The 20,225-nt window shown below is 37.4% G+C and overlaps 1 protein-coding gene across 6 annotated transcripts in view; it reads left to right on the plus strand.

Annotated features, from left to right (window-relative positions):
• TMTC2 (transmembrane O-mannosyltransferase targeting cadherins 2) overlaps positions 1-20,225 on the plus strand; it is a 221,668-nt gene that overhangs the window by 29,373 nt on the left and 172,070 nt on the right. The gene's annotated exons all lie outside the window — the stretch shown is intronic.

Genomic DNA, 20,225 nt, shown 5'->3' on the forward strand with positions numbered 1-20,225 from the left:
GTGTGCTGTTGGGGGGGGGGGTTGGTTGTGCTCAGATTAGTCGGAGTGGCAGGGGGATTTGAGCTGGTGAGCTGCACTGCTGCTGTTTGGCTTCGTGTTCGTGGTCGTGCTACATCTTCGTAGTGGGTATCAGTCTGCTGCAGCTGCAACATTAGCCACTTCAAACCCCTCCAATCCATACATGCAGCAGACTGATACCCACTACGAAGATGTAGCACGACCACGAACACGAAGCCAAACAGCAGCAGTCCAATTCTGTTCTTTTTAGGATGCGTTTGGTGGCTGCAGAGTTGGAGTGGAATTTCAATTGGAAGCATTTGGGGATTAAATTTTCATCGCGGCAGTTTCGTAGGAATGCGAGGTCACATAAAATGGAAGCTCTTTGGACTTCTAGTTTTTCATAGGTCCTGGTCAGATGGTGGATTTCCTCCCCGTAGAGGTGCAATATTTGTTTTCTGAGGTTTTCACGGGTGTTTGTATATAGGTCTTTGGTTGTTCGGGTTTTCTCCCGTGTAAAATTGGAAGTGTCTTGGCGACGTTTCGACGAAGTCTCATTCGTCATCTTCAGGCTTCAGCTTCGTGCTTCTGGGAGCAATGTGTGATCGCAGCTGTTTCTTCCTTTAACTGCTAGTGGGGTTTGAACTGATTGGGTGGGAGCTTGGCTGTGCTCTGATTGGATGGGGTTTTCTGTGCTCTGATTGGCTGGGGTGTGTCCTGTGTTGGTGGGGGCTTGGTTGTGCTCAGTCTAATCTGTGCTGCACAACCAAGCCCCCACCAACACAGGACACACCCCAGCCAATCAGAGCACAGAAAACCCCATCCAATCAGAGCACAGCCAAGCTCCCACCCAATCAGTTCAAACCCCACTAGCAGTTAAAAGGAAGAAACAGCTGCGATCACACATTGCTCCCAGAAGCACGGTTGAAGCCTGAAGATGACGAATGAGACTTCAAACGTCGCCAAGACACTTCCAATTTTACACGGAGAAAACCCAACAACCAAAGACCTATATACAAACACCGTGAAAACCTCAGAAAACAAATATTGCACCTCACGGGAGGAAATCCACCATCTGACCAGGACCTATGAAAAGCTAGAAGTCCAAAGAGCTTCCATTTTATGTGACCTCGCATTCCTACGAAACTGCCGCGATGAAAATTTAATCCCCAAATGCTTCCAATTGAAATTCCACTCCAACTCTGCAGCCACCAAACGCATCCTAAAAAGAACAGAATTGGCCTTAATCAGAAATGAACTTCACACAAAAGATTCCTCCTAGATCAAATCAACAAAGATCTCCTCACACTTCACCTCAAACTCAGCAACAAGATGCACCCTGCACTTTGGGACAAATCCAAACAACTTGCCGTCTGAGAGCGAAACACAGACCACCCTCAAGACAGACACGCACACCAACAAACTCAAGACTACAAGAACGCCAGAAACAAACCCTCCACCCTCACAGCAACACATGAAACAAACAGTGCATAACATCTCAGATAGGATCCTCACCAAAGCTGAAACCGATGTCCTTTCCAAAGGATTCAACTTTGCAGTCACTCCCAAATACATCCCCACTGAGACCATTATATGCGGAGTTGAAACCAGCCTGACCAAAATCAACCCCGATGACGCTAACAAAATCAGACTCGAAATCACCAACATCCTCTGCAGCAGCAAGCCACCCAAAAGCAACTTACCCAAAGAGGAACAGACAGCACTACTTAACCTGAAAAAAGATACCAGCATAATAATCCTACCAGCAGACAAGGGCAACGCCACGGTGGTTATGAACACATCTGACTACCAAACCAAATTAACCAACCTACTCCAAGACCCTGCATACAAGCCCCTAAAACAGACCCCACCACCTACCTAGAAAAACCACTAGATCCAAAATAAAAGCCTCCCCATCAGCGAAGAAATCCAACAAAGAATCATTCCCAGAGAGAAATCATCCAGATGCCCTAAGCTCTACGGCCTCCCAAGATACACAAAGAAGGAACCCCCACTCAGACCCATAGTCAGCTCCATAGGCTCACCTCTACAAAACCTAGCCAAATTTCGCCAAACAACTACAGCCCTATGCAGAATCCATCGCTCACACGTAAAAACTCATTCCAGTTCATAGAGATCATAAAGAAACAAAACTTACAGCCCAGCGACCTACTCGTGAGCTTTGATGTCATATCCTCTTCACCCAAGTGCCAATCAAAGAAGCCTTGACAGCTATCCAAAACAAATATAACCCCCCCAAGCACATACTAGATCTGACCAACCACTGCCTATCCAACACATACTTCATCTATAACGGACAAAAATACAAACAAATAGAAGGCGCACCCATGGGATCACCCTCTCACCTGTCATTGCCAACCTCTACATGGAACACTTTGAAACCCAAGCACTAGAAAAATCTGATCACAAACCCAAACTCTGGCTCAGATACGTAGACGACACCTTCATAATCTGGCCACACGGGAAAGAAAAACTTGAAAACTTCCTCACACACCTCAATAGCCTACACCCCAAAATACAGTTCACCATGGAAACAGAAGTTAACAACCAACTTCCTTCCTAGATGTCTTAGTCTACAAGAAACCCAATGGCTCCTAGGACACACCATCTACCAGAAGAAAACACACACAAACCGCTATCTGCATGCACTCTCACACCACCACCCAGCACAGATCAACTCCGTAGCCAAGACACTCATCTCTAGAACAAAATGCTTAGCTGATGAACAACACCTAAAACCGAACTACACACTCTCACAAACGTACTAACATCCAATGGATTCCAGAGAAATAAGATTACCAAACTAATCCAAAAGAACCCCCACTAAAACCCAAGACAGAGAGCAAGAAAATGGCACAGCCCTCCTCCCATATATAAAAGGCACCACAGACAGAATCAGCAAGATCCTCCACAAACATAACATCAAGACAGCATTCTGGACAAACCAAAAAATATCCACCATCCTAAGAAACCCCAAAGACAAAATTGAGTTAGAAAATCAAGGAGTATATGAAATCCCATGCACCGCCTGCCCCACCACATACATTGGACAAACCAACAGAAGAATAAGTGCACGCATTGAAGAACACAAGAACTCATTCAAAAAAGAGGAACCAACTTCTTCCCTGGTCCAACACTTTAAAGTCACAGGACACGATATTGACTTTAAAAAGACCAGAACTATCGCCAAAACTGAACACTTTAACAACAGAATAATCAGAGAAGCCATCGAGATAGAAAACGCCCACACAGCATGAACAAACGAGATGATACCTCCCGCCTACCAGCCATTTGGAAACCTGCCCTTATTGACAAACGTGTCCCTAACACGAGGAATGACACCAGACCCACACTCACGAGGTCCACACAGGATGTCACCACCACACATCCACCCAGAAAACACACCCAAACCCACACTGATCAGGAAGCACGACCAAGGACCAGAAGCCAGACCGCAGCTGCAACATTAGCCACTTCAAACCCCTCCAATCCATACATGCAGCAGACTGACACCCACTACGAAGATGTAGCACGACCACGAAGCCAAACAGCAGCAGTGCAGCTCACCAGCTCAAATCCCCCTGCAGCACAGATTAGACTGAGCACAACCAAGCCCCCACCAACACAGGACACACCCCCAGCCAATCAGAGCACAGAAAAAACCCCATCCAATCAGAGCACAGCCAAGCTCCCACCCAATCAGTTCAAACCCCCACTAGCAGTTAAAAGGAAGAAACAGCTGCGATCACACATTGCTCCCAGAAGCCTGAAGCCTGAAGATGACGAATGAGACTTCGTCGAAACGTCGCCAAGACACTTCCAATTTTACACGGGAGAAAACCCGAACAACCAAAGACCTATATACAAACACCCGTGAAAACCTCAGAAAACAAATATATATATATATATATATATATATATATATATATATATATATATATATATATATATATATATATATATATATATACTTATACCTCCTAATATTTACTCATATATATGTTTATATACTATATAATCTTTTTATATGATGTTGTGACAAAATAAATAAATAAATAAATAAATAAAATAAATAAATGTAATGTAGGTGTTCTGTGCTGTGAATATCGGTCAGCATCCCAGGCAGACTTAGGCATTCATTGGTTGCTTGCCAAGCATAGAATTAAGAGATGCCTTCTCTGTTAATATAGATGTGGAGAGATATCTTCAACCTTTAGCATAGGTTAAGACAGAAAAGCAGACTGACTGCAAGCCTGCTTCCAAATGGCAGTAGCAGAGGAAAATAACTCCAAACTGTCCCAAATATGCTTTTTATTTTCAAGAGGCAACTGGACTTTCTGTTTTTTCTTTGAAGAAGTTTTGCTTCTCATCCAAGAAGCTTCTTCAGTTTCTTGGATAAGAAGCGAAACATCTTCAAATTAAAAACAGAAAGTCCAGTTGCCTCTTGAAAATAAAAAGCAGCTTTGGGACAACCATGACTTGGATGACTGAGAATCTCCATAGACAAATAACTCCAAACTGAAACTTAAAGATTAAATAGAGATATAACTATAGTAACACAGAAACAGAATTCTTGCCTATAGTTTATAGCAATGAATGTGGGCAACTGGAGACAAAAATGCTGGATCATCTAAGAGACAACCTGAGGGCTCATCACCGGATAAATCCATGATACAATCCAAGTCAAAATCAGTTCTTTTCACAGAACAAGAAATGGGATGAATTTGGAAAGTGAAGTTATAGGAAACATGAGATTTTTAACAAGAGAAGGCCTAGAAGATGGTCTTATACTCTATAACTGGAGTTGTTAGGTTTGCCTGATAGTGGACTTAATGCCTCCTCTTTAAAGAATCAAACAGGTTTCTTCCGTTCAACTCTCTTTACTTGTAGCCTGTTTTAAAGCTTTGCTTTTTCTCAAAGTCATGATCTGGCTCCCTGTTGTCTCAACCAGCAGTTACTATACTTTCCCTGACTCTCAGCCATTATTCATAGGTTTATGGCCCAAGTTAAGAGTTTGACATGTTATCTTCTTTAGCCTTAGAATTAGAAAACAGAAACCTGAAATGCTTTTAAAATAACAGCAGGATGCAAAACAGCATGGAGGAAGAAATTGTTTACCCGGGCTCAGAGGGAGCTAGGAGCAGTCTCCACTTGCCTCTGCTTAAAATTTCCAGGGAAAAAGAATTTGCAGGTAAATGGAAGTAGAAGAAATGTCTATTTGGATGGTATCCTACTCTGGCAAGTTGGGTAATCAGTTTAATAAAAAGTGTGCTAGAATTTTCTTATTTTCTATGCATTAGTAAATATCTGTATTTTTCTGAACAACTATAGGAAGTTGGGTGCTTAATGTCAACCTCTGTTTATCCACCTTTGAGACTCAGAATCAATATATTTTTTCCTGTAGAGTCTTAATAAGAACAACAATAAAGAACTACAACCTATAGTCCAGTGTCTTTAAACCTTGTTGACTTTAACTCATACAATTCCCCAGCTAGTCCACACGTCTTAAAGTTGTCAAGGTTGAAAAACACTACTCTAGTCACACATCGGCGTACTATGGAACAACAAATCTGCATTATACAAAGTATTCTTAATCTTTTGAAATATCAGTAAGTCAGTGCAAGTTGTGGCACTGTTACCTTTGTTTTACCCCTGGGATTGGGGAAAGATGGCAGGTGAGGCACTGCTCCAAAATGTAGGAAGATGGGTAGGAAGCAGGGGTGAAATGCCCCCAGTTCGGACTGGCTCGCGCGATCCAGTAACGATGGTGGCTGCTGGTTCGGAGGACCAGTAGCAAAAATCCCTGGCCCCGCCCCCTGACTCTGCTGAGCCGCACCATCAGCAGAGGTTTTTTTAAAAAACTTTTAAAAGCTGGTTTTTCTTCAGCTGAAACATGCCTTTAAAAGTAAAAAAAAGCCTTTGAGAATCCCGCCCTCAGCTGAGATCGGCAGAGCCTTTAAACTTAAAAAAAAAAATTTAAGTCTCCTCTGGCGATCTCACCTGAGTTCCTCATCAGCAGAACCTTACTTGTATTCTTACTTGTAGAAAACATGTTTTCTACAAGTAAGAGTAGAGATTCTAAGACACTTACCTGATTACTGATGAACGCATGGCCACAGCCCGAAAGCAGTTTCAGTTTCAGCCCAGACAGAATCAATTGCTTAGCTAATCTATTTCCTCAGTGATCAACTAATGCTGGATGGCTTTGCTGGCTGAGGAACTCTGGGCATTGAAGTCCACAATAAAATAAAATAATAAAATAAAATATTTGTGCAGCTTTCTGAGATTTGGTGTGTTTTTGTAGTGTTTAACAACAAAACACACAAAATCTCAGAAAGCTGTATGTGGCATTTTGTGTGTTTGTGTGTGTGTGTGAGTTGTGTTGTGTATGTGTAAAGTGTGAAAGTTGGTTTTTGAGCTTTTTATGGCTGTGTGAAGTGTGAAGTGCAGCTGCTTTTACATTGTGTGTGAGTCAGTTGTGTTGTGTTGTGTTGTGTGTGTGTAAAGTGTGAAAGTTGGTTTTTGGTACCTCTTATTGTTTTTTATACTTTGTTTATTATTTTTATTATTTATTATTGGCCACGCCTACCCAGTCATCTGACCACCAAGCCACACCCACCAATTAAGCCACGCCCACCAAACCGGCAGGGAAAATTTTTAGATTTCACCCCTGGTAGGAAGCCTCAGAGAGGCTTAGGAGTTCCTGGATCCCACCCTCCATATTCAGCTGTCATTTGCTCACAGTCTCATGTTAGAAAAGGGTTTGCAGAACAAACTCATAAACAATGCATAAACAATATTCAAAGGGTGATTGAGATTTCTATATTTTTCATGCTAAGTTCTTTAAATAGCACATACTATAAATTTAACAGCACACACTCCTACATTTATCCCCCATATGAAGGTATTTTTATGAAGTGGTTTAAGTAGAAATAGAATAGAAGGCAATTTTTATCTCTGAAATTTATCAGTCCACTGTATTTCTGCTAAGTTCACCAGTATTTCTGGGTAACAGGCATTTAAACTTCAAGTACCTTTATAATTATTTTAGCTTTCTGAATGTCATCAGTGTGCAAGCAACATCATTTTCCTTCATACTTTTTGGAAAATCAATTTAACTTAGTGAAATGCAAGACTTCTCCTCCTCCTCCTCTCTTCTAGTTTTCTAACATTAGATACAGATTAATATGGCTTGATCCTGAATTATTCTAATATCTTGCTAAAAGTGCAGATGGGTTTTCATTCTAATATTGCTCATTCCTTCCCTTGTATAGACAATCTTATTTATAAATTTTATTTATAAATGTACAGAGGACACAAAGCTGGATGGCTGAAGTGGAGGGAAGAGGGAGGAAATTGTTGAGAATGTTTGAAACTTGAAACAATTTGAATTCATTTTTTTTTGTGTACTGATAATGTGGAGAATTAATTCAATTAGTATTGGGTGTTGATGATAATATTCTTCCTATTATAGGACAGCTTTGTAGGAATGAAAATAATTGATGGAATAATTATCTTTACATGAAACTGATGCCAATAAAAATGTGAGAATATATAAATCTGTAAGATCCAGGCTCAGTGGCTAAGACACTGAGCTTGTCAATCATAAGGTTGGCAGTTCAGCAGTTCGAATCCCTAGCACCACATAATGGAGTGAGCTCCAGTTACCTGTCCCAGCTTCTGCCAACCTAGCAGTTTGAAAGCATATAAAAAATGCAAGTAGAAAAATAGGGATCATTTTGGTGAGAAGGTAACAGCACTCTGTGTGCCTTTGGCGTTTAGTCATGCTGGCCACATGACCATGGAGACGTCTTCAGACAATGCTGGCTTTTCGGCTTAGAAACGGAGATGAGCACTGCCCCTAGAGCCGGAAACGACTAGCATGCATGTGCAGGGGAATCTTTACCTTTACCTTTATGATCCAGTAAAAAATATGTTTGCATCTAGAAAGCTTATAGGAGGATCAATTATTCTTGTTTGGCCATTTTTTCACATGAACAGATATTAACTATATGTTAATTGTGACCCAGGTTTAATAGCTTTAAATCATTTCAAAGATATTGACTGCCTTGTGGGTGGGACAAAATGGCGGCTGCTTCCAGGTTGCAGCTGTATGGCCAAAGATGAACTGCTCCATTTTGCTGTCGTAATGAGGTTTGCAGGGTACTGTAGGAAGCATCTGTATTGCTCTGCAGACTACAGTAAGACAGCAAAATTGAGTGATTTGTTCTGTGGTCACTATTTTGGCCCACCCCTACACGTAGTCCTTCCGTTCTTCTGCAACATGAGGTCTGGAGATCTTCAAATGGCAAATGTGGGATGGATGATGCGAGTGTGAGAAGCAAGCTCAAGTGCTCTGAAGTCCTAGTGGGGAGGAATGGTGGAGATAGGTCAGGGGCATTGCCGCATCCCTGCAGTCAGTCATAAGGGCAAATGACCATGGGGGGATTGCAGTGACCATAACTTTGAAACAGGGATGTATGTAGCTGTTTGAGAGAGTGTCTGTCATATGCTTCAAATGGCCAATAAGTGACTGATGGGTATTGTATCTTGATACCAGTACTTTATTTTATCATTCATAAATACCTTTGTGCTTAATTTCATTGGATGATAACAAACTCCAAAAGCGATAAAGTAAACATCTTCATTTAACAGCAAGTGGAATAGTCTTCTTGATTCCAGTCCAACACATTAACAGGTAGACCACACCAGTTTTATATTTTTAAAACCCTTGTTTCTACTGCATACATTTCTCAAAGCAATTTGCATTAAAATTAAGAACTAAAGTGTGATTTTTTAAAAAAAATCGCACAGTGACTATTCATGCCTGCTTCTTCCTACTATTAACAGCAGCCACTAGGAAAATTCAAGAAGCGAGTCAGTTGACAAAGGAGTTGGCAAGGTCTTTATCCTTCTGCTCTGATTATTTGAAGCAGTATTTCTTCGACTTTTCTCTCTTAGGATCTCTTCCCATTTTAAAAAATTATGGAAAACTCCAAAAGAGCTTTTGTTTGTGTGGGTTAGATTCATAGATATTTATTACTTTAAAAATTTAAATTGATGTATTTGCTGCCACTGCTGCTTTTCACCAATGTTTGATGGGATTTTAATATTGTATTATTTTTCAGCATAGGCTGACAAATAATTTTGATTTGACAAACCTATCAGAAGATCTTGGGAGACCCCCAGGAGATATATATCTAAGTAAAAGGGGGTGAGGGAAACAGGTACAGAAGCAGGCAATTGAGAAGGCAGAACTATTTTTATTAGTATGATTTCATGTCATGTGCTGAAGGAACTCACTACAACCTTTCTTAGTCCTTTGTCTTGTAGGAACCCTTTTTCGCTTTTTCTTGCTTATGTACTCTTTTTCTGAAAACGAAAACATTTTGAATCATGGTCAGTAGCTGAGATACAGCTAATGGGATCTAAAGTTACTTAGTTTTGGTTATTTTCTCTCCCTGCTCCTCTCCTGGTTCTTGTGGTGTTAGGTTATCTTGAGTGGTTTGGCATGGTAATGCCTTCTTCCTTCCCTCCCATTATGAATTTCCAGAGATCCCGTATACATTCATTTCAGGCAAAATTGATGGTAGTATTAGTTCTTTTGAACACAATGGGTTGGCTTTCTATCTTAAAAGCACCCATGTTCTCTTGCTGTCTTAAGTCTTTGAAATTGATAGTTCTTGGATCTAAGCCACTGTCACTGAGAGCAAAGTAACTTTTAAAATTATCAAGTAAAATATTGCATGTGGTTATAATTTAAATGAAACAGTGAAAGTTGCATAAAAATGCAATGAACCCAGCTTCCTTTTAAACTATTTAAAGATAAGTTATATTTTAGGGAGGGCTAAGAAAAGATCTCATTCTAAAGAAATGGTTTGCAGCTGTTGTGAACCACTCACTGATGCTATTTCCAGTTACATAGGTCCATATATTTAACTTGTAACTTTTCTAGAATCATGTGCCATGTGCTTGTTTCTGAATTATTTTCATGATATAGTTCTAAAATATGGAACTAGAAGTCCTCAGATTAACTCTTTTCTTAGTGAGCACACATACCATGCTATTTTGATAACATAGTGATATTGTGTTAAAATATGCTTCTATCGCATATATATTGGATTAGAATACAGCTACCATATCTGAGCTCTAAAAGTTTGAATAACCATTTTATGGCAGCAGAATGATAGAAGACAGCTGCCGATTTGATGTTACCTTGATTTTTATAGCCCGCATCTGGTAACACATCTCCTTCAAAACTCTCATAGACTATTTCCCCCAAAATGCAACCTGTGAATTATAATTTTTTATATCAAAGAATTTTATCAGTCATCCTATTTTGAGGAAAGAATATTAATTTTGTCTGGGTTATTTGTATTATAATTCTTATAGCTTTTCTAACTAACTTAAGTAGTTTCTTCTAAACTAGTTTCTTTCTACTTTTGTCACAGTAGTGATTGAAAACATTTTATGGTCTATGATTTAAATGAAGTAATATAATCAGCCAATACTAGGAAAGTTTAATTTATCCTTCTTTTATATAGAAAAAACCTCTACAAAATAGTTGCTTGCCAATTGTTTACAATTCTACAATAAAAAGTTCATGCTACAATCCTCAGATAGTTGAAGCGCACTTTAACTGTGCTTAAAATCATAGAATGGTTTTTGGTTGTAGGAAAACTGGTACCTATATGCTTGATTTGACAATTCAGGCAGTGGTCGTGATTCTGGAGGGGAAGAAGTATCTAGTTTATAAATGTACAACATAAAATCCTGTTACAGAAAGAAAAAAGAAGATTTGGGACAATAGTGCAATACAATTAAGTATACTAAATTAGAGCATACATGTACCTGATTACAGTAGAAAACTGGTATTGTAATTTATGCTCTGAATTGTGTTTTGCCAACTGTATTTCATGCAGCTTTTTAAAAAATAAGAATTTTGTAATAAGGATAATTCATTTTATGTTTGCAAAATTTATTATTGCAGTACACTTGGTAATGTTGCTCATTAATAGTGTCTGGAGGCAGCAGCTGCTTTACAACACTAGCCTTCTAGTGGGGAGAAAATATTGAGATTTCCAATGTTCAGAAGAGTTCATCTGGTTTGATAAAATATTTAATGCACATAAAGATGAACATTGGAGGCCTGGCACAAAGTCTCTTTGCTTTGGAAAATATAATTTGGTTAAAATGGATTTTTTTCTTATAGATTTCTCATCCACACTTAAGCTAAAAAATCTTGGGGAATGATGCATGGAAAAATATTTAATGCATAATTTTGTTGTGGCTTAATGCATAATAAGTGAAAGGAAGACAGAAATAGCATATCCAAGCTTTAAGAAAGGTTTTTTTAATTAGATGGCTGACCTCTGATTTAAAAGGAGTACAGAATAAGTTGAGATCTGTGATATTTAAGAATTTAAGAGATAATTAAAAGAATAATTACTAATGATGTCTTGGGGAAACTAAGAGAATTATGTTAAATATGAAATTGAAACTGAAATGGTATTTAAGAGAAAACTAAGATTTTATTTTGATCTTTTTTGTTTCTCGGGTATTGGGCTATGAAATAACAATTGTCTTGATGAAATTAAAACTACTGTTATATTTGGAACAAAGGAGGGTAGGGTAAAAAGGGGGTTAAAATATGGGGACTAGACTTGATTTAAATATTGATTTCAGAATGGGGGGATGGAACAGATTTTTTGATAGATATGTGCAAATAATAATAATTTTAAGAGGGAGAAGGAAATATATTGGATATAATACAATGAGGGGAGGGTGAAATTTGAATTATGTTTAATGATCTACCTGACTGATATCCTGTTCAAAAATGATTTTTTATTTTTTTAAAAAAATAAATAAATAAAAAACTTTTTTTTAAAAAAAAGACATAGCATATCCAAATATAAATCGAGGATAAAAGTATGCGCTAACTAGTGTCCTCACATGATTAGTAGATATTATACCAGTTTTTCAAATGCAGAACAGATGTTCATCATCATCTATGTAGAAGATACCTGGATAGGGAAATGGGGATGTATGTAATGAATAGGCTTGAATGGGAAGGAACATGCTAAAGTTACTTCCAAGGATGAAAAGGTTGCTGTTCATTTGAGGGGCTCTGAAAGTTTCAGTGTTCTTAACAGGATAGCATTGTTCCTGAAAAAAACAGATCGGAAACCTGGGGAGAGGGGCTTCCTAGATTGATGGATACTGTTAACTGAACAGGTGAAAACTGTGGCCTCTGCCTTGCTTCAGCTGATGAAATAGTTGGGGGAGAGAAATACTTTATGAGGTCACTTATGACCTCATCATTATTGCAGTTTTCTATATAAAGGGCTGCCTCTGAAGGCTACTTAACATTTGGTCCAGAATGCAATGACCCTAATTGTTGGTTGGCAGCCATTACCCATGAACTTATAATGTTGGTATTTAGCCCTGTGGTGTCTTCCTGTGGATTTTCACATAGCATTTGAAGTTCTGGCATTAACCTGTAATGCTGTCTATGACTTGGCATCAAGGTACCTGTAAACCAGAATTTATCTGATGTGTGATTCCTAAAAGAAACTATGGGTTGTTTATTGTGAGGTAATGGGAGGCTGGTATTGAAGGTCATAGAAGCTGTTTTCTTGTGAATCAAAGAAGGTCTTTCCAGAGGAATTAGCTTTACCTGTATGTGGCTTTCCACAGCAATTAAAAATGGAGAGTTTTTTGGCAATGCCATGGGTCTTTATGTTTTTGTAACTTGTTGCTGATGTTCTTTTAGAGTATATTTTTATACTGCTTTTTAATGTTTATATACTGAAAACCTGGTTTGAGTATAATATGGTATTGTACAATGGGTTGCATGATCATTAGTGGAACAGTTTAAAATATTATTGAAACGTGGTGTTTTTACACATCTCTGTCTGATATGATTTTAGCATAAAATACTGTGATAAACAATCACTTGTAATTCTGATAACTTATAGTACTGGTGTTCAGTTTATTTTCTGATAAGAAATATTTTTGCCCTTCCTTTTGTATATCAAAATATTATGTTTCCTGAGCATACTAGATAAATAAAACTTTAAAATTATATTGAGACAAATATTTAAGGCAGCTTATATTAGCCTTTATTGGCTCTAATTGGAGTAATTTATTTATTGTAATAAATAATAAAAGCTTCACTTTAAATATTATTCTGAAATTTACTTGAAGCAAGTTCAACTATCAACCATGTTTTATATACAATCTTCAGATGATATAAGGAGTTCCTTTAGGAAAATCTGATTGCTTTTCTAATCCCCAAAATAATTCAAGTTCTTTGACTTAACGAGAACTGAAAAAGAAGTTGTATATTTATGTGCTGAGGCCAATGAAGTGTTCTGCTTGGCTTTTTGGAGAGAAGGAAGGGGGAGTGGATGGAGAAAACATAGTTGGGTAAAGTATATAGTTTTAGAGAGATAAATGTTAACACTACTAATGACTGTGAGCAATATAATACAACTACCAGATCTGACTGTAAAAAGCAGAATAGGTGGTAGAAAATTGTGTCTGCAGTCTGCTAGTTCTAAGTTCATGGTACCATGAATGCGGTGCAAAAATAAGAAATGGGGTTTGCTTATCTTAAAAATCTTTAGGACAGGAATTCTCTTGAAGTGTTGTCACTGTGATGAAAGCAATAAAACAAAATATGTACCAATTAGAATAAGAAAAATTCTGCAATATAATGCCTCTACAGTCAAATTTGTAGAACACTGAGAATATAGTTAAATCAGAGATTCAATGCCGATAACATTTTTTTCACTTTTCCTGTATTTTATTTCATCTATGTTTGAGGCTTTACAGTTTCTGGTTTCTTCTATTGATTGTCAATATGTGCACTTTGCAAAAATTTTGAAGAACTCTCTTTGCAAGATTTCTAAAAATGTTTCATGGGAACTTTTTAGCATTTTCCAGTTCTGTAGATTGCTGCCAGCCTTTTAGTGTATATTCCTTTGCAGTAATTCAGTGAACTGTGATTTTCAGCTTCTGTTGCATTATTAATGCAGTGTAGCAACTGATCAGAACTATCCAGGTTTTTGGAGGATTGGTAGATAAAGTGAAATCGGATGCCAGGATGAGGCAAGAAGACATCGTGGAGTTTCTTGTTATAAGTCACATCAAGATAACCTGGAAAATTTATTGGAGGGAATGATAAACTTCCAATCTGGCCTCACAGCATGAGCAATTTAGTCTTCATATTTGTTTCTCCCATAGGGAAAAGAGGTGGACTTTTCCTTCCAGGCTAAAACTGGTAGAAAACCAATTGTCAGGATTTGTAAAGTATAAGAAGACAATCCTCAGGTTTTTTTTTTCTCTTTGTGAAGAATCTTTCTTTCAAATGTTGGGATGAAGGCATTAAAATGCTTGCCCCAAAGGTACTTTTTCAAGAGGCAACTGAACTTCTGGTTTTTCTTTAAAGTCATTTCACTTCTCATCCAAGAAGCATCTTCAGCTCTTCCAAAGTGGATAGCTAAGTGTTTATGGAGATTCTCAGAAGCTTCTTGGATGAGAAGAGAAACGTCTTCAAAGAAAAATCAGAGCTGAAGAAGCTTCTTGGATGAGAAGTGAAACATCTTTAAAGAAAAACCAGAAAGTCTAGTTGCCTCTTTGGACAACCATGACCTGGATGATGGAGAATCTCCATAAACATTTAGCTATGCAAATTAAAATGCTTGTTTTGAGTTTTTCAAATCCTGAATGGTTTGAGATCACATTATTTACTGGACTGTCTGCATGGTTATGAAATCTTCCTAGGCTTTGAAATAGTCTCAGATGCTTCCTTTGCTGATTTTTTACTCACCAGTTCAAATTAGATTGGTGATTAAAATTATCCCACTTATTTGGAATTTTATTCTGTGGAAGTACATACAGCTTTTTACTTGATGTATTTGTTTGTTTAAAATTTATTACATCAGAGTACAGTATACTTTTATTGCACTGAGCTAAGAAGAAGTAGTAGTAAGGTGTTAGTTGGTTAGTTAGTTAGTTCCAATGGGTGGAAACTAATCAAGGAAAGAAGCAACTTAGCACTAAGGAGAAATTTCCTGACAGAACAATTAGTAAGTGGAACAACTTGCCTGCAGAAGTTGTAAATGCTCCAACACTGGAAATTTTTAAGAAAATGTTGGATAACCATCTGTCTGAGATGGGTAGAGTTTTCTGCCTGGGCAGGGGGTTGGACTAGAAGGCCTCCAAGGTCCCTTCCAACTGTTGTTATGATTATTAGTTACCTCTGAATTGGGCAGAGTATCTTACATTTGCAGTAAGAATAGAAGAAACTAAAACAAAAGGATTTGTATAAGATGCTATTTATTTATTTGAATTACAGTATTTATATGACCCATATTAGGGCAAAGCTGTACAAAGTAAAAAAAAAAGTTAAGCAATCCATATTTAACATCTAGGGTTTCAAATAACAGTTCCAACTTATAACAGAACAAACCTAGTGAGCAAATATCATATAACCTCCTGATTCAATCACTTGGGGAATCAGCCAGGTCTTTGGTGCCTTGTGAAAAGCTAGCAGGGCCAGGGCCATCCAGAGAGAATTCCACAGGCTAAGTATTGCCACAGAGAAGGCACATCTCCTGCGTCCAATAAGATGATGTTGCTTAATAATGGTATGGACCCAAACATGCCCTCCTGTTAGATCTTGAAGAGACGATGGCAGACAAGCGGCTCTATAAATAGTGGCAAAATTCACTGCTGTAAAGCTTTAATATACTTGAGGATTAGTCTACTGCTTGTGGAGAGCTCTTTATCTGATGAATTCATCTTGGGTTTTTTTGTAATATTGAAGCTGGGTTCCTTTCTCTTTCCTTTCTTTCTTCTCCCATTACTACCTCCATTCACTTTTGTTCCCCCCTTTTGTTTCATTTCCGGTTCCATTTTTATTTCTTCATCATTTTGTTTCTTGCTTTCTTTTTTTCTCCCATTATTTTAAAAAGAGAGAAAAAATATGGACGTGTATTTGTACACTTGTATAGTCCTGTGTATATGGAGTACTTGGATATCACTATCTATAAATGGGATAGCCTTTTAATTAGTAATTAGTTTCAGTTAGTAGCAATTAATTCAATTGAGATTTTATTTGTTGTGGTTGTGGCCCTGCTTTTTTTGAGTATATCTCTTTTGGCATGTATAAATACCCACAGATAATTAATTACACATACACACACTTACATGTAAAAGAACAAATACCTTCAAATATTTAAAAGTTATTGGCCGTATAAAAGATGATCCGATAAGATATAGTTTAGGAGGAAATCCTTTGACAAGTTATGTTGGACCAGATATAGCAAAGGATATCCTCCTTTAACGAAGAAAAAGTCTGGAAGCATGTTTTGACATAGAGGAGCTCAGAATTAAAGTTTATGAATGTTTACAGAACAAGAACATGCTAGAATTTCATTGCTGTTGGCAGCAACAAAGAAAAATACAATAAATGATGATTGGAACCTAAGCTAAGTCTGGGTTAGAGGGAAACTGCAAACCAGATACTTCAAGAGTATACTATATTAAGCAAAACATCATGTTTAATTTTTTTTGACAGATTCAAAAAAGAAATTATTGATTTGCTTGTCAAACATACTTTGTTCCCTAGAGATGATGAGTTGGATCTTTTATAGCCTTTGCTTAGGCTATGAAAAGTTAGATACAGGAATCCCATAGGGTCATTTTGTTTTCCTAATTCTATTTTTTCCTCTTCTGTTAAATATTTTTTCTATTTTTGCCTAGTACCATAACATTGGCCTTGTTATAGACCAGTGATGGCAAACCTTTTAGACATCGAGTGCCCAAACTGCGCATGTGCATGCCCAAACTGAAAGGTGTGTGTGCGACTGTGTGCATGCATGGCCCTGTGCATGCACATTTGCAAACATGCCTATGCATGAATGTGAGCAAATGTGCACATTCGTGAATGTGCCTGGATATGCAAATGCACGGACATGCGTGCATGCACAGCAGAGACCTGAAGACCAGCTGACCGGCAGGAGGCGGGGCATCCCAACACTGGCAGCGCGGCAAGAGGTAAGATCTTTTTCTTTCATGAGCTTCTGTTTCGTTGTTTACAGGGAAACCAAAGGTCACAAAAGAAACACCATGGAGATATGACCTGGGGCGATGGAGCATTTGCCAGCAGAGAGGGCTCTGTGTGCCACCTTTGGTACACATACCATAGGTTCGCCATCACGGTTGTAGATGGTTTTCAAATTGTTAGTTGGAAAATATATATTTTTAGCATCAAAGTTTTTATATTTTCAGGAAAAAAATTACAATTTTCCTTTCTTGTGCTTAAAGTATAACAATTATTATAAACTAAACCATGTTTGTGAGAGAATTTCCAACAAACTTGTCATTTTATGTGGTAACACACACACACAGGCACACACTTTCACATATGACTATGCAGAGTAAATATCATTTGGTTTATTATGTATATATATGTGAATGTGTGTACAGTTTTTCTCCCATGACAGCTGCAAACTATTGCATATTGAAGAGTAAATGTTTAATTACTTTCTATGAAGTATGGGAATGACTATATTTATCTATTCTTGGCCAGTTAACTTGCCAGCTTGCTTTACTTTTCCATGGTATTAAATGGTATCAAATATTAAGTTTGTATAATGCATAGTACTTACAAAATGGAGACAAAATTATTGATGTTTTACATCTTCCATATTGTTTGTTTGACAGTTGACATAATGCATTTGTTTGACAGTTGTATCGACAATTATATATTTTTTGTCTCCTGAAGGGATATTTTTCTCCATGCTAGGATTTTTGATTTTTTCCAGTGCTTAAATGTCTTACAGGAGAAAATATTTTGGTATACTATTTAAAAAAAAAAGTTGAGTAGTGAAAACAGACATCTGTGAACTTCTCTTTGCCCATTAAGATCCCAAAAGTTGCAGATGCTGCTCTGAGAAGGCTTCCAAGGGGCTGATGAGGTACATGTGCCAAAGAGGGCTAAAGCTAAAATGGACTCTTTCAACGACAACAACAATACCTTCATTGTCAACATTTCCAGAGGCAAAGATAGCAGAGTTTCAGCTTAAAAATTTAAGTGTGTTCAGAGTTTCCCAGAGGAAAAGTGAAGATTGACTGATGAATTTGTTTTTGTGACATTCTGAAACGTTGACCTGAAGATTATTTTAGTTCTGTTCTTTGGCTTTTTGAAAACAGGATATGTTTGGAAATATTTCCACCTTGCTAGTGAATGTTCTTAAGATCATTTTTATTAACTGTATTGTGGAAACAGGGTTCTTAAAGTAAGCTCTGAACAAAATAGCCCCTCTAACCTACCTCTCTTCATTTTCCCCTTTCAGCCTCCATCATAGCCCAAATACACCTATCTCTATGATGGAGATATACTTGCACATCTTTAATTTTTAATTCATTTTTTAAATATAATTTTTATTAAGAATGTTACTTACAGTTTTAAAAAACTAATACAAACTAAACTAAGAAGGAATAGAAAAAAAGAATAAAAATTATAGAGAGGATGGGAGATCTGCTACATGTACTCCGGATGGCTGCTTCTGATGAGGAGATTGCAGGGCAGTTGTGTTCCACGAATTTGAGCACTGGGAGGCAACATGATCATCTTGTTTGCAGAGACTTTTAAAAGACACAAAGTTTGCACTAGATTTACTTTCTAAGCACTTTCAGAAATTGTTTATTCTAAATCTTTAGAGACTTTCAGAACAAGGGGTTTGAAAAACCTTCATTGGTTTAGTTTATCTTCAATTCTAAACAAAAGAAAAATTAATTACAAGCTTAAGAACTTAAAGCATTTGAAATAAAAATCAAAAAGCTAAATAAAATTTTGATCTAAGAAAATTATAAATGAATTAAGGGTTCTAATAAATTTTGAATATTTACTTTTACTGTAAGCTTTTGGAATTAACTTGAAAAATAAACAATTTCCAATGGGAAACAGACTTATTTTGGTTATCCTGGCACCTACAAGTCATAACAAAAGATAAGTGATGATTTTAGAAATTGGACACTGGGGCAGATTAAAGATTTTAAGTAGGAAAAAAATACAAGCATGATGTCAGTTATACTGGGAGTTACATAATGATAAAAATGACTAGCCTTGTGGTGCAACCAAAACAATCTGGAACTGAACACACTCAAAACCGTAGAAATGTTGGTAGACTTTAGGAGAAACCCTTCCATACTTCCACCTCTCACAATACTAGACAACACAGTATCAACAGTAGAAACCTTTAAATTTCTTGTTTCTATCATATCACAAGATCTAAAATGGACAGCTAACATCAAAAACATCATCAAAAAAGGACAACAAAGAATGTTCTTTCTGCGCCGACTCAGTAAGCTCAAACTGCCCAAGGAGCTGCTGATTCAGTTCTACAGAGGAATTATTGAGTCTGTCATTTGCACCTCTATAACTGTCTGGTTCGGTTCTGCAACCCAACAAGAAAGACACAGACTTCAGAGGATAATTAGAACTGCAGAAAAAATAATTGCTACCAACCTGCCTTCCATTGAGGACCTGTATACTGCACAAATCAAGAAGAGGGCCATGAAAATATTTACAGATCCCTCACATCCTGGACATAAACTGTTTCAACTCCTACCCTCAAAACAACGCTATAGAGCACTGCACACCAGAACAACTAGACACAAGAACAGTTTTTTCCCGAAGGCCATCACTCTGCTAAACAAATAATTCCATCCACACTGTCAGACTATTTACTGAATCTGCACTACTATTAATCGTTTCATAGTTCCCATCACCCATCTCCTTCCACTTATGACTGTATGACTATAACTTGTTGCTGATAATCCTTATGATTTATATTGATATATTGACCATCAATTGTGTTGTAAATGTTGTACCTTGATGAACGTATCTTTTCTTTTATGTAAACTGAGAGCATATGCACCAAGACAAATTCCTTGTGTATCCAATCACACTTGGCCAATAAAATTCTATTCTATTCTATTCTATTCTATTAAAGATTATCTTGGAGCGTCAAACGAGCTGAGCCTAAGGGGAAAGTTCAGCCCCTAGTTGAAAATTGTCCCACACCTGCATCTCAGAAGTAAATAAAGTACTGCATTTGGCACCAAGAGGATAATTCTTAAAAATATGAACTGGATCTTCTGTGTTAATTTATAATAATTATAAAATAATAATA

The sequence above is a fragment of the Ahaetulla prasina genome, chromosome 7 (assembly GCF_028640845.1).
Source record: "Ahaetulla prasina isolate Xishuangbanna chromosome 7, ASM2864084v1, whole genome shotgun sequence".
Lineage (NCBI taxonomy): Eukaryota > Metazoa > Chordata > Lepidosauria > Squamata > Colubridae > Ahaetulla > Ahaetulla prasina.